The 14,963-nt window shown below is 43.1% G+C and overlaps 1 long non-coding RNA gene across 2 annotated transcripts in view; it reads right to left on the bottom strand.

Annotated features, from left to right (window-relative positions):
* Nucleotides 1-14,963, bottom strand: part of LOC140504288 (uncharacterized) — a 153,187-nt gene that overhangs the window by 36,375 nt on the left and 101,849 nt on the right. The window contains exons 4-5 of one of the 2 annotated variants that reach the window (XR_011967041.1): nt 5,105-5,159; nt 3,629-4,106 (exon numbers count right to left, since the gene is read on the bottom strand). The exons of the other annotated variant lie outside the window; for it this stretch is intronic. This is a non-coding gene — a long non-coding RNA (uncharacterized lncRNA). Of the gene's footprint in view, nt 1-3,628; nt 4,107-5,104; nt 5,160-14,963 lie in introns of those variants that run through there. 2 annotated transcript variants of the gene reach the window in all.

Below are 14,963 nucleotides of genomic sequence, written 5' to 3'. Positions count from 1 at the left end.
CCACCACCTCTCTGTCAGGAGATGGGGAGCAGGTGGCAGCTTTCCTGAAATTGTCCAACCCCTTTCATTTACAGGTGAAGAAATACGTATCCAGAGAGGTCAAGTAATTTGTACAATGCAGCAAGAGTCAGAATTCAAAATCAAATGATCTGTCTCTAATTCAGTGCCATTCTCAGCCCCAGACCCACCCCATTCTAGTTCCAGTAATTAAAAGAAAAGTCATCTTCTCCTATCTATTCAGTGAGTCCAGTCAGGGAACAAGCATTGGCAGCAGCAAGATGTCTGGGCCAGGAGGCAGGAAGACCCAAGTTCAAATTCAGCCTCAGATTGTGTGACCCTGAGCCCATCACTTCACCTCTGTTTGCCTCAGTTTCCTCAAGTGTAAAATGGAGAAAATAATAACACCTACCTCCAGGGGTGTTGTAAGGATCAAATGAGATAATATCTGTAAATCCCAGCACTGTTTCTGGCACATAGTAGGTATCATATAAATGTTTATTTCCTATTAAGTGTTTTCTATGTGCCAGGCACCATGCTGAATGCTGTGGATATGATGAAAGGCCAGAGCAGTCCCTGTCCTCAAGGAGTCTACAGTCAAAGGGGGGAGCAAACATACAAACCATGTACATCCAAGCCACACACCATGGGAATGGGACCTCACTTCAGAGGAGGAGAGGGCTGCCAAGGTTTCCTGCAGAAGGTAGAGTTTGAGTTGAGTCTTGAAGCACAATGAAGAGGAGGGAGAGCATTCCAGGCTTGAGGCACAGACAATTCAAAGGCAAAGAGTTAGAACTGGGAGATGGACGTTGTGGGGGACCAGTATGGCTGGATCATCGAAGGCCTAGAGGGGAGGAACATCTACCAAAATTGGAAAGATAGGAGACCAGTTTGTGAAGGGTATTAAATGTCAGGCAGAGGATTTTCTGTGGAATAATAGGGCCCTACTAGTGTTTAATGAGTTGGGGGAAGGGGAGTAACTTGGTAGGAAGATGGCTTGTAGTAAGAAGACACTTGAGGCAGGAAGGCAGATCCCACTTTTCTCCCCCTTAGGGATCAGGCAGAGTGGGTGAGTGGGGCAGGATTAGGCCCTCCCTTGCCCATAGGCATTCCTTGCATTTCCTATATTTATGTGGACTTGTGTTAACCTGTCCCATGACCCCCAAGTCTCTTCCTTAAGGGGCAAGAAGCTAGAATCCCACTAGCACAACTGAGCAGAGATGTATTTCATGGATGTATCAGAACAGAGGTCTGCTGAGATCCCTTACATGTCTCAAATTCTGTGGTTCTCATTGTGAGCACAAGGGAAGTGTAGGTGGAATCTGATCACAGCCTCATCTGGGCTTTGTCCCCACTGGTACACACTGGGAGCAGTTCAGACCACATCCCTAGATCATCCCTCCGCACTAGAGCAAAGTCCCCCAACCCCCCACCTTCATATCAAATAACATCGATGCTGCCACCCTTGACTTCCCAGTCCAATGAGCTACTTCTCCAGCACCCATGATGTTGGTACTCAGTCACTTTTCTAGCATGTCAGACTCTCCATGACCCCATTTGGGGTTTTCTTGGCAAAAATAATGGAGTGGTTTGCCGTTACCTTTTCCATCTAATATTCCAGATGAGGCAGATAGAGATTAAGTGACTGGCCCAGGGTCACAGAGCTAGTAGGTATCTGAGACTGGATTTGAACTCAGGAAGATGAGCCTTCCTGACTCTAAGCCTGGCAAATCTACCCATTGCACCACTTAGCTGCCCTAGCTATTCTCACCAAATGTTGTATTGCCACTGAGCTCTCTCATTACCAAGGAGAAGGTAGTCATGGAAGGTTCCCTGGAGGAAGGCAGCTTTAAGCTAGGCCTTGAGAGAAGGAGAGACTTCAGGTGCAGCATTATGATTTTCATTGCCATTCTCAGAACCCACCTAGATTCCAAGCACCAGACCCTCCCTAAGACAGAAAAATGGACCCACCTCATCCCATTCACATTCCAATTTTTCACAGGCTTTCCCAGGACCAGGTCCTGAATTTTTATGTCTGAACAGTCATTGGGCCCATTAAAAGAATAATTTAATTAACTGTAGGAAATGTAATTAATTTTAATTGTTCGTGATAATTCATTGTTTAATACGATATTAATAATTATTAAAATTTGAGGGCCCAGTAACTGTCCTATAATAGGATAATTAAACACTTATGCAGGAGACACTTCATTCTCAAGAGCTTCCAAATCACTTTGGACTTCAAAGGAAAACTTTCTTCAGTCCCTGCTGCAGTAGAAAGGTCAGGGAGTGAGAGTAGGGGGGCACGTGGATGATGGAGCAGAGAGGAAATGGCCTAAGTCACACAGCGGAGAATCAGAAACAGACTGGACCCCCAGAGTGGCATCCCTGGGACAGGCTCCAGGAACAGAATCCTGTACTTCTGCAGGCAGAATGGGATATCAAAGATCATGACTTACTCCACATTACAGAGTAGGCAGCTGAGACCCTCAGAAGGGCAGAGGCATCTCAAGTCACAGAGTCTCTGAGGTGAGTGTTTTCTATGTGCAGTGAGCGACCTGTGCCAGGCATTATGGGTGATCAAAAAGATGAGTTTCTAGCTTTAAGCAGCTAGAATCTAGTTCCAGAGAAAAAACTCTCCCTCATCTGTGAGTCAGCCATGAACTAGGCTGAGTGACGCTGGTCCCATATTTCTTAATAATAATATCTTGGTCTTATCTTGGCACCATATTTCTTAATAATAGCCATTTCCTAATAAATAATAATAATTTCTTAATAATAATAGCTAGCATTTCCATGGCACTACAGAAGGCTTCAAAGGGTCTCTGTATCTCCCTCACTCATTGGATCCTGATGACAACCAAGAGAAACAGACCATTCTACAAGTGTGATTAGCCTTCACTTTTCAAATGAGGAAACCAAGGCTCAAGAGGTAAAAGATGACAAGAGATAGGAGAACACAGGGCCAAGGGCTGGCTCAAAGTCCATCATAGCTCTTCCCTGTATAGGCAGCTGGGTGAGAGTCCTGGACTTGGAGTTAGGAAGACTTAAGGGCAAATCTTCCCTCAGACATTTACCAGCCGGGTGACCCTGACCAAGTCACTTAACTTCATTTTCCTCATTTGTAAAATATAATAGCTCCTCCTTCTCAGGATTTTTGTGAGGATGAAAGGAGGTAATGTCCTCTGCTGGTCTGACCTTTTAAATTGTAAGATTCAGCTCTGTGGAAAATTCTCTGTTCGAAGGTCTCCTCCTAGATTTGACATCCTGTGTTCTAAGGACTCTCTCAGCTCTGACATCCAATGTTCTAAGGTCTCTCCAGTCCTGACGTTCTGTGTTCTAAGGCCCATCTCAGCTCTGACATCCTGTATTCTAAGGGCCCTCCAAGCTCTGACATTCTATGTTCCTTCTACTTCGGTTGGTCTATTTTCCAAGAATCCTTATTGTTCTTAAATTCTATACACTAAGATTTCCTCCAAGCTCTGGTGTTCCATATTCTTAGTTCCCTTTCATAAACATAAGTAACTCTCACATATATAATGCTCTAAGTTTTCTAAAGGGCTTCCTTTCCAGCAACCTTGTGAGGTAGACAGTGTAATTCACAGATTACAGAGGAAGAAAGAGGCATGGATCTGTCAAGCATTTTGCCCTTGGTCACATATCCAGTTAGTAACAACATCCGAATTTGAACTCAGGACCCTTGACACTGGTGCTGTCAATAACAGAACATTCCTTTTTCCATATGCTTCCCCCCAAACCTTAGCCACATTTAGAGTTGATTGCCCAGTCCCTGCCATCCCCACTTCCCGTTTTAACATTAGAGAAGAGGAAAGCTGAGCACAATCTTACATGCACCCAAATTTTGAGAAAGCAGATTTCAAGGGAGGATAAGGTTCCATGAGTGAACAAAAATGCATGTGTTATGCACTTGTTATGATCCTAGCACTGTGCTAAGGTCCAAGTCCTAATGCAATGGGGGACTGGCTAATGATGGGTCAGTCCTTGGATCATGCACAATTTGCTCTGTTTGGTGCCAGCCAGGCTTCGTGAGTCTGTTTCTGGAGATGCCCGATGGATCAGCCTCTCGGTGGGTATCCCCTGGGTCTTTCCTGTTGGTTCAGAGATAAAAGGGCTTTTAATTGGCTTCTGAGCCAGAGCTGATCATTCATCCAAAGGTTTAAACATATGTACTTTCTCTTCTCTGGTGGCTTTCAAGTGAGGAGGAAGAAATGCTGTGGGCTTCTGGGAGAAGCGACAGCAGTAGCTGCCTGATCTCCTCATCCACCCACCATGTGGTCATGAATGCCTGGTACTTTTGGGGTGTGTGTGTGTGTGTGTGTGTGTGTGTGTGTGTGTGTGTGTGTGTGTGTGTATATTTGTGTGTGTGCTCATTCTTGATCTTGATCCTGACCAATAACAGAGACAAATCACCAGGTTACAACCATATAATCCTTGAAAGGCCCAAGGAACCCTGAACTGTCCCCTCAGCAACCATAACTAGTAGCAACAATAGCCAAGTGTCATGAAGAACCAGCCCTGATAAACAGCCTGCCTGACCCAGGTCAGGGGTGAATAGACCCAGAAAGCCAAGATGTCATAGACTAATCAAGGGAGTGACCTAGCCCAGCAAGGAGCCAGCTCACTTAAGGGAGAGAGACCCTTGTTAATTGGATCTGTTATATCCAAAAGTAAACTTGGTGAGGATTCTGGGAAGAGAGGAAAAGGACTCTCATGGTCATGAAATATATCACTATCACTCCCTCCTGCCCTGGCTGAGGTACAGGGAGTATTAGGTAGCAATCAATTTAAGCTGTACCCAATCTCCTTAGGGAGTCTGCTGTGCGGAAGAGAGAGCATATTCCCAGTTTGAGATGTTTCTGTACTTCAGTTCTTGCCATACTTTCTCAATAAATATCCTTTTGTAAAAGCTAATTGATGACTATTGATTATTGATACTAGGGAGATACTGGCAAGTCAAATGATATTGGGAAGAACAAATGGGATTGGGGAAGAGGGGCACTCAGTACACTTGAGGTGATACAGTGGCTAAAAGGCTTGTACTTGGAATCAGGAAGACCTGAATTCAAATTCCTCCCCAGAAACTTACTAGTTATGTGATGCTGAGCAGATTACTTCACTTCTGTTTGTCCCAGTTTCATCATCTGTAAAATAAGAGTAAAAATAATATATACTTCCCCAAGTTTTTGTGAGGATCAAATGAAATAAGATATGAACAGTATTTTGCAAATCTCAAAGTATTTTATAAACGCTAGCTGTTAAAAAAAAAAAATCAGCCCCAGCATTCTGAGGGAAGCAGTGCATACCAATCTCTGGGCACCGAACCCGAGAGTATAAGTGTGATTTGGGATAATAAGCCCCAACATTTATGCTACATAAAAGCAAAAATGGTCCCTGCCCTAAAGCTTATGTTATAATGAGAATGAGAACAAGGAGGGATGGGGAGTAGGACCATGATGAGGTAGATTGATACATCCTTATCAGAAGCAGTGATGTAGTTGGTTTGGTCATGGTATGTGATTCCAGAACTGGTACGGGGTTGAGGGGAGGAAAAGGTATGGAGACAATATCGAGGAGATTGGTGAGGGGGACTTGACTGGAAAGTAGGGAGTGAAGTGAGACATGGCTACTCACATTTTTTCAAAATAATGGTCCAGCAGAGAGAAGCCACCAACTAGGACAGCAGCGACCCATTGGCCCAAGTTTCTGCAGGGCAGCAAGGCAGTTGGGATGCAGAGATGGTAGCTCTGTCTCCTCTCCTCTGCCTCTGATTTTTCTGACTTCCTTCAAGACTGTGCTCAAATCCCTCCATTAAAAAGGGCCTCTCCTATTCCCCCCAAATGATAATGCCACCTCCTCTGGGATAAACATCCATATATTCTGTAGATATCTATGTGTACCTAATTATTGACCTGCTGTCTCTCTCAGTAGAAGAGGGCATGGGCTGTTTTTCTCTTTCTTTCTGGATTTCTATCCCAGCACTTAGCACAATACCTGGCACCTCCTAAATGCTTATTATATATCTGTTGACTGATCAAGTGGAGTTGAGTGCAGCTCTCCTGAAATAGCTGAGCAAGGCAACCACCAACCAGGACAGTGGGGTTGCATTGGGGAAAGGAAAAGTAACAAAGAAGGGAAGGGATTACTGCTTGGGGGTGAAGGGAAAAGGATAACTGTCAGCAGAGAAAAAAGCAAACAGATTTTTGTCTTGTTTCTATTTGATCTGTAAAGAGAATGACCTTTGCCTCGAAAATGGCTGAACAAAAGTGGCAAACAGAGAACTGGTACCCAAGATAAGTAAGGGGATGGTAAGAAAGACCCCAGTCATCCTCGATGCATTCAAGTCATTTGCCCCAGATGAGCTACTTCCTTGGGTCCTGAAAGAATTGGCAGGTGTGATTGCTGAGCCATTGTTGAAAATATTTGAAAGCTATTTGAGGTATCTCAAGCCTGAAGAAGGGAAAATGTTGCCTCCATTTTCAAAAATAAAAAAAAACAGAGTACGACACTGATTCCTGCAAAAATCCAAGAATGTATTGTTAGAAAGACAGTGAACATTGAGAAAGCAAAGCTACAATTTACACACAGTCAGCATGGATTTATCAAGAATAAGTCATGGCAGACTTATTTCTTTGGTTGAGTTATTAAATCGGCAGTCAAGGAGAATGTTACAGATAGACCAAGATTTAAACAACATGTTTGATTAAGGATTTCTTGCTATTTTTATGAAAGAAAAGGTAGAAAAATGGAGGCTATGATGATACAAGTAGATGGATTTAGAACTGGCTACATGGCTGAACACAAAGAGAGGTTAATGGTTGTCTCTAATGGAATGCCTCAGGGATCTGTGCATGGCCTTGTGCTATTTAGCATTTTTATCAATGATTTGGATAAAGGCATATGTATATTGTTTAGCAAATTTGCACATGAGAGAAATCTAGGAAACAATATCAACACACTAAGTGAGAGAGTCAGGAACCAAAAAGACCCTGAGAGGTTAGGATATATTATCAAATCTAACAAGATGAAATTCAGTAAGAATGAGTGTTGGAGGTGGAGCCAAGATGAAAGAGTACAGAAAGTACAGAGAGTTTCACTCAGCCCCAATCCTCTAAAAAAAAAAAAATCCTTCAAACAGATCTAGAAAACAGTTTAGACCAAATCCTGTTCAGGAAGTTCAAGAAAACAATCACAGTGAGTCATTTTTCCAGCCCAGGTCAGCACAGAGAAACAGAGAGGTCTGTGGACACTGGAGGTGGGGTCTGTCCATGAGCACTCTAGCACCCAGAAAGAAGTTATGCAATGAGTCAATAGGAGGCCCTAAATCCATCTAGGGATACCGTGATGGAACAGATGTATACTGGTGGTTCTGTCTCTTACTATATAGTTTTGAGTCACAAGCCCAGGGTGGACTGAGGAGGAGACCTGAACCCTATGGATGGCCATCCAGAGTGAGAAACAACCATGTTTCTATGTACTGTGTACTGAGTGAGGAACAGTTCTGAATCACATCAGCTATGTGACTCTCAGATCTCAGGATAAGAACAAAGTCTCAGTCCCAATCACTAGCCCAGTCTGAAGTCTGCAGCAGAATAACCAAGTCAGGAGTCACAGACCAAAGGGAAGTCTACAGTTCTGTCATTTGGAACTAATAGAGCTTTGCAGATGATTGATGGTGGCTGAATCCAGCAATAGTCTACTGAAACTCCAAACAGGGTAAGACACAAATCCATTGCTCTGACCCAAACCCATGCGAGAAATTTACAGAACTCAGAGCAGAGGGGAAGCAACCAGACTTTGCCATGAATTAGACAACTTAAGGAGTGTTGAAAATTTTCAGGTCCTCACCTAGAGCTGTCCCTGAGATCCTGGAATAATACAACACTTAACGCCCCAGGGAAACAAAAGTGGAATCAACCCTGACTTCTCTCCAAAAATCCACACAGCCTAGCCTTAATTTCAGGTTCAAAGTCAGGAAATAGTCTGGAAGAATGAACAGAGGAGAAGGAGAAGGAGGAGAAGGAGGAGAAGGAGAAGAAGAAGAAGAAGAAGGAGAAGAAGGAGAAGGAGAAGGAGAAGAAGGAGAAAGAGAAGAAGGAGAAAGAGAAGAAGGAGACGAAGAAGAAGAAGAAGAAGAAGAAGAAGAAGAAGAAGAAGAAGAAGAAGAAGAAGGAGGAGGAGGAGGAGGAGGAGGAGGAGAAGGAGAAGAAGAAGAATCCCACCATTAAAGTCTATTATAGTAACAGGAACATTCAAGATACAAACCCAGAAGAAAAGAATGACTCCAAAATATTTATAAGCAAGACTCAAAAATATAGTGTGGGCAAAACTTCAACTAAAATTCTTGAAAAAGAAGCAGGATTTTTAAAAAGAATTTTTAAAAAATTTAATCAATGAAATGAGAGCACTAGAGGAAAGAAGTGAAAAAGAAATGAGAGTCTTGCACGTTTTTCCCTTTTGTTCTGATTCTTCTTTCACAACACAACTAATGTGGAAATATGTTTAACATGATTGAACAGGTATAACTTATATCAGATTGTTTGCTGTCTTGGGGAGGGCGGAGGGAAGGGAGGGAGGTAGAAAAAATTCAGAACTCAAAATTTTACAAAAATGAATTTTGAAAATTATCTGTGCATGCAATTAGACAAAATAAAATACAATTTTAAACCTTAAAAAAAGAAATGAGAGCTGTGGAAGAAAGAATTGGGAAGAGAATAAACAGCTGGGCATAAAAGGCACAAAACTTTGCTCAAACAACAAACTCCCTGAAAAGTAGAATAGATTAAACAAAAGTCAATAATTCCATCAGACAAAAAGACAAAGTCAAAGAACTGGAAAAAATAGAAGCAAATGTAAGGTATCTCGTAGCATAAACAACTGACCTAGAAAACAGATGGAAGAGAAAAAAAATTTAAAATCATTGGCCTACCTGAAAAGTGTGAGCAAAACCAGAACTTGGACATTATATTTCAAGAAGTTTAGGAGAAAACTTTCAGATATCTTAGAACCAGAGTTACCCTAGAAGGGAGTGGGGTGGACCTCATTGCTTCCAGCAGTGGCTGCATGTAGCCACCTGTTAGGGATTTTATAATGGAGTCTTCCTTCTGGTTATGAGTTAGACTGGATGAGCACTGAGCTCCCTTCCAATTCTGAAATTCTGTGGTTATAAATACTTTGTGTTTTAAAGGTCCCTCCTAGAATTCATCTTCTAAATTCCAAGGTTCCTTCTAAAATCCCTTCCAACCCTAGCTAACATTCTATGGCTCTACTCATTATCTCTACTCGTTGTTATCTACTGCTAGATAACAATACATATCTATCCTAGGGGTAGAGGACCTGTGGCCTTGAGGCCACATGTGGTCTTCTAGGTCCTTGGGTATGGCCTTTCCACTGAGTCCAAGTCTTACCAAACAAATTCTTTTATTAAAGGAAGTTTGGATTCAGTCAAAGGGCCACACTTGAGGACCTAGAGAACCACATGTAACCTTCAGGGTTCAGGTTCCTTTGCCCCCCCCCAACCCCCATGACCTATCCCAAGTTCTGATTGAGTATTACAAATAGGAAGGCTATGATTAGTCAAAGGAGAGAGGGAGAGATCAATGTGGGCTGATATGGTCCAGGAAGCATAATGGGAAAGGTAGGATTTAAACTGGGTCTTGATGGGTGGATAGGATTTGGAGAGGTGAGGGGGAGAGGGTATTCCAGACAAGGAGAAAAGGAAACTGAGGGTTCCCTGTTGCTCTTGCTGTTTTGGAAAGAGAAGGAAAAGGAAAAGGTGAGCTCACTTTTTGAGGCTTTCTGACTCTAAGGACGTCCCAGGTTGAAGTCAGAATTATCTTTCCACTCCAAGGAACAAGGCTTGCTTTGAGGAGGAGGTCCTTTTCTCTTCCATGCTGGGAGATATCACAGCATCACAGAATCTCAAACATGAAAGGAACTCCAGAGTACCAAGTTCAAGTCACACCTGAATGGGGACCTAGCCTCCCTCTACCTTCCACTGTTTGAATACCTCCAATGAAGTTAAATCCACTTCCCTCCCAAGACACTTTTGTACAGCTCGACTATTAAGCTGATTTTCCTCATATTAAACCAAAATCTCTCTTCCTGTAACTCCATACCCTCATTTCTCTTGGTTTTGTTTTCTGGGGCCAGGCAGAATAAGCCTAATTCACTCTCATAGGAAACAACTTAGACCCTTAAAGACATCTGTCTTTGCCTCTAAAAGCTCTTTTCCCCTGAAAGCTAAACATCCTCCCTCTAGAGTGGAAAGAGCACTGGATTTGAGAGAAACTGGGTTTGAATCCTGCCCCAATCACTAGCTGTGTGACCCCAGGCAAGTCACTTAACCCCATTTGCCTCAGTTTCCTCATCTGTAAAATGAGCTGGAGAAGGGAATGGCAAACCGCTCCAGTATCTTTGCCAAGAAAATTCCAAATGGGGTCATGAATAGTCAGACATACTGAAAATGACTGAACACACACATATGTATATATACATATATTTCACCCAGGGTCACGCAGATAATACAAGATAGAAGCAAGATTTGAACCCATGCTTTTCTAGCTTTGAGGCTAGCACTCAATGTAATATTTTACACTGCATCTGGTCTTCTAGTCTCTCTGTCTCTCTATGTATCTTTCTGTCTGCCTGTCTTTGTGCACATGTGTGTGTAAACGCTTGTGAATTAATTGAATAGAAGACACGTCTTCACCTTACATGGCTATAGAATAGGATCAAAAAAAAATGTTAACATTAGAAAGATACCTGGGGACAGCTAGGTGGCTCCATAGTCCACAGAGTACCCACCCTGGAGCCAAGAGGATCTGAGTTCAAATTTGGCCCCAGATGCTTACTGGTTGTGTGACCCTGGACAAGTCACTTAATAGGGGGGGAAAAAAGGCAGACACTTGGTGACTATACAGTCCCAAGCCCACCCCACCCCTTCACAAGCACACACACACACACACACACACACACACACACACACACACACACTCCCTTGGCAGAGGAAGAAGTGGAGGGTCAGAGAAGAAATTATCTCAAAGCCACCCAAGAAGTGAATGGTACATCTGGGCTTTGCACCTGAGTCTCACAAAGAATGAAGAAGCAGGAGAAAATGCCCCTACTCTGAAATCTGAGGACTTGGGTTCAAATCATTCCTCAGAAGTTTCCTACCTGGCTCCCCTTGGGCAAGTCGATTCACTTGCTCATGGCCTCAGTTTCCTCCTCTTTAAAAAATTAGAAGGTTGAAGTCAATGATGTCTGAGGTCCCTTCCAGCTGGAGATCTTTGAGCCTGGGAATCTTCAGCTCCAAGGCATCTATTCTAACCACTAGGCTTCCTTGCCCTACTAAAGAAGCCACTATTATTACCTCTGCAGAGAAAAGGAGAAAAGAGACCCTCATCCATCACATCACTTCCCCTCCTTCCCTCCATCCCCAAGCAAAGGAGGAACTGGAGACAGAGAGCTGCTGCAGAAGAGCCCCCCACCTCCTCCAGACCCCCTGAAAAGAGTCCCCACAAAGGCCCCATGCAGGAAGCTGCTAACCCACAGCCCAGCACCATGCTAATTTTCACACATGAGCACCTTCCATGGATGGTGTAACCACCCTAAGTATAGAAATGTACAATTTACTTGGAGGAATTATATGCTGCCGGCTGCTTTTAAAATAGAGAAAAGGCCCCCTGCAGAACTGTTTACTCTCCTCAAGTGGCATAATCTTCCACATCAAATCTGGCCTTCCCCTCTAATTGCACCATCTGTGCTGGGAAGGGTTAGGGGCTCGGGCCTGGCTGGGGCTCTTTTGTCTCCAGTTTTATGTCTGATTCTGTTGCCTCATCTGCAAGACAGGCACATCACCCTTCACATTTGGGGGTTCAGCAGTACCTCAATTGTTAACGTCTTAGGACTCTGAGCCAGGACAGGAACTTCTCTCACCCCACCACAGAGACGTGGAAGGAGCCCTAGGTTTGGAGACAGAGGGACAGGAGGCCCAGGTCTGAGCTGTCACCCTTGTGAGTGAAGCAGATTCCTTCTCTGGGCCCCAACTTCCTGTATGGGAAAATGAAGCCTCGGGACCTCTTGGCACAGAAAAGCACAGAATGAGACATCCGTCTTCACACCTGGCCCTTCCACTGATGGACTTCATTTAAGATCATAGTCCTAGAGGGAGGAGGCCCTTGGAGGTCATTCAGTCTTGTCCAGGGTCACACAACCAATATATGTCAGAAGCAAGACTTGAGGCCTCTGACTCTGAGGCTGGCTCTCTATCCATTACCCTTCTAATTCTGGTGTGAGAGAGGAGCTTCTATTTTGGGGGGGGGGGGTTACTGGTGAGTCATGGAAAGAGGAAGAAAGGGAGGGAGTGAAGAAGGAAAGGAGGGAGGGAGGGAGGGAGGGAGGGAGGAAGGAAGGAAGGAAGGAAGGAAGGAAGGAAGGAAGGAAGGAAGGAAGGAAGGAAGGAAGGAAGGAAGGAAGGAAGGAGGAAGGGAGAGAGAGAAGGAGGAAGGGAGGGAGGGAGGTAGGAAAAGAGCATCAAAGAAATACTAAATAGAACAGGCTGAAAAAGGTTCGGAAGGAGATCCAAACAAATAGGGAAGATTTTTTTTTAATTATTTTGGTTTTTATTAATGTGTTCAATTTAATATAAACTTTTTGAAACTGCAAGTAGCATTAGTTCACAGTTTCATATGCAAGCCTTTTTTCTATTCTTAGTATCTTTACATGTTCATTTCTTGTGTAAGTTCATAATAACGAAGAGAATTTTAAAAACAAAAATTAAATTAAACTAAACTAAACTCAGGGGTTGAACTAGCTCATGTCTAAGATTCCTTGAGGCTCCATATCTATGATGTTTAATAACTGGCCTTTGGGCCTAGCTCTCTTTCCCCTCCTCCCTTTGCAGCGGTCAGAGTCAACTCTCTCCATTTTCTACAAACTCAACCCATTGGGACCTTGTGCATCCAATCCTCCCAGAACCTGTGCATTCAGTGGCAGTTTGTGGTATTAGCAGGAATCCTAGACACCTGGGTTCTTGTCCTGACTTTTCTAACTGTGTAAGTTTTAGTTTCCTTCTCCAGACCTCAGTTTCTTTATCTGTAAAACAAAGGGATTTGACTAAATGATCTCTGAAGTCACTTCCATCTATGTCTGTTTTAAGACCCTTTCCAGCTCAGATATTCTATATTTTAAAGTCCCTTGAGATTCTAATAACCTATAACCCAAGATCCCTTACAAAGTCTTCCCTTGTATATTCTAAGGTCACTCAGAGCTCTAACACTCTATGTCCTATGTCTTGTCCAGCCCTAACATTTAGTATTTTAAGTGTCTTTCCCCTTCTGACATTCTATGTTCAAACATCCTTCCCAGTTCTCCCTCCTAGCTCTAACATTCTGTGTTCTAAGGGCCCTCCCAGCTCTGAAATTCTGTGCTCTAAGGGTACCCCAAGGTCAGACATTCTAGGTTCTAATGTCCCTTACATTTCTAGCATTCTGTACTCTACAGGCCCTTCTTAATCTCACATTCTATGTTGTAAGACTTCCTCCAGCTCTATTAGGCTATGTTCTAAGACATCTGGACCTAGGTGCTCAATGGAGGCCACTAGAGCAGACAAGTTAAACTGACCCTCCAGCTCCCCCTGCCCAATATTTTGTCTCTTAGAGCCCCACTTCCTTTCCCAAGGTGCTCCCAAAACATAGAGCCATTTCTAATTAATTCATTGAGAGAAGGCAGTTGAAGAACTGGAAATCCAGCCACAGAATCCCTCTTGATATCTACTTATTTAGAGTCTGAAGGAATTGGTCCTTTGCCTGTTACTTCTTAACACACCTACTTCTATTCCCCCTCATCCAATCATTTTGCCTTCCACTCATCCATTTATTCAATCCAAGAATGGTTATAAGGTACCTACTCTGTGTATAATGCAAGAGATACGAAGTTGGAATAAGGCAATTCTAGTTATCAAGCTGCTCATAGGCTAGGAGGGGGAAAAGACAAAAACAGATAACTCTAATATACAGCATTGCACCAGAAGTCATAGCCCCAGCTATCAGGAGACTGAAGTTGGCTGACCTCCTGAGTTCAGGAGTACTGATATGCAGTGGGCTCATCTGATGTGCTAATGTTGGCATTAATATGGTGAATTTCCAGGAGTTGAGGATGGGGTGAAAGAACATCAGATCGTCTAAGGAGGGGAGAACTGGCTCAGGTCAGAAATGGAGCAGGACAAAGCTACTAGAGGAGGAAAAGGAGGAGGAGGGGAAGAAGGAAGAGGAGGAGAAAGAAAAGGAGGGGGAGGGGAAGACAGAGAAGGACAAAGAGAAAGAGAAAAAGAAATCAATTTGCTATCTGCATCAGAGTCACTTCTACTTCTGCCCCAGAGTGTATTTTCCCTGACATATGTATAGATCCTAGACCACTCTGCCCACTTCCCACTGATGTAAATATGTTTTCATCAGTGCCAGGAACAAAAATAATTTCTAATAAGTAAAGGAAAATATCTTAAAACAATCAACAAAGGACCTTTTTTAAAAAAAGGGTTTTTTTTAGTTATCTCATATTTTAAATTATCTGTACCTTTCTTCAAATATCCTGATCAATTCTATAACACAAGACTGTAACAAGCAATTTTGACCTGCTGGAGCATAGACACAAAAATGACACCTGGGGAAAGTGGCACCACTAAGCATCCCTCTAAATCACCCTGAGGAGAAGAGACCTCAGGACCCTGACCTGTCTTTGGACAGAGACTCCTTGATCTCAAAATTCTCTTTTTAAATCTGTTATTTAAATTTTTGCACACTGTAATTGTCAATGCCCTGGAAAAAAGCTTCAGTTTTCCACCCTAGTTATAGTTCTAATATAACAACAGATCCCATTTCTACAGCATTTTGAGTTTTATAAAGTGCTTTCATTGCAACAGTGCTATGAGATAGGGTGCACAAAGACTA

This window comes from Notamacropus eugenii, chromosome 5 (genome assembly GCF_028372415.1).
Source record: "Notamacropus eugenii isolate mMacEug1 chromosome 5, mMacEug1.pri_v2, whole genome shotgun sequence".
NCBI lineage: Eukaryota > Metazoa > Chordata > Mammalia > Diprotodontia > Macropodidae > Notamacropus > Notamacropus eugenii.
The sequence above is the reverse complement of the archived record's forward strand: the minus strand, read 5'-3'. Positions and strand labels throughout refer to the sequence as shown.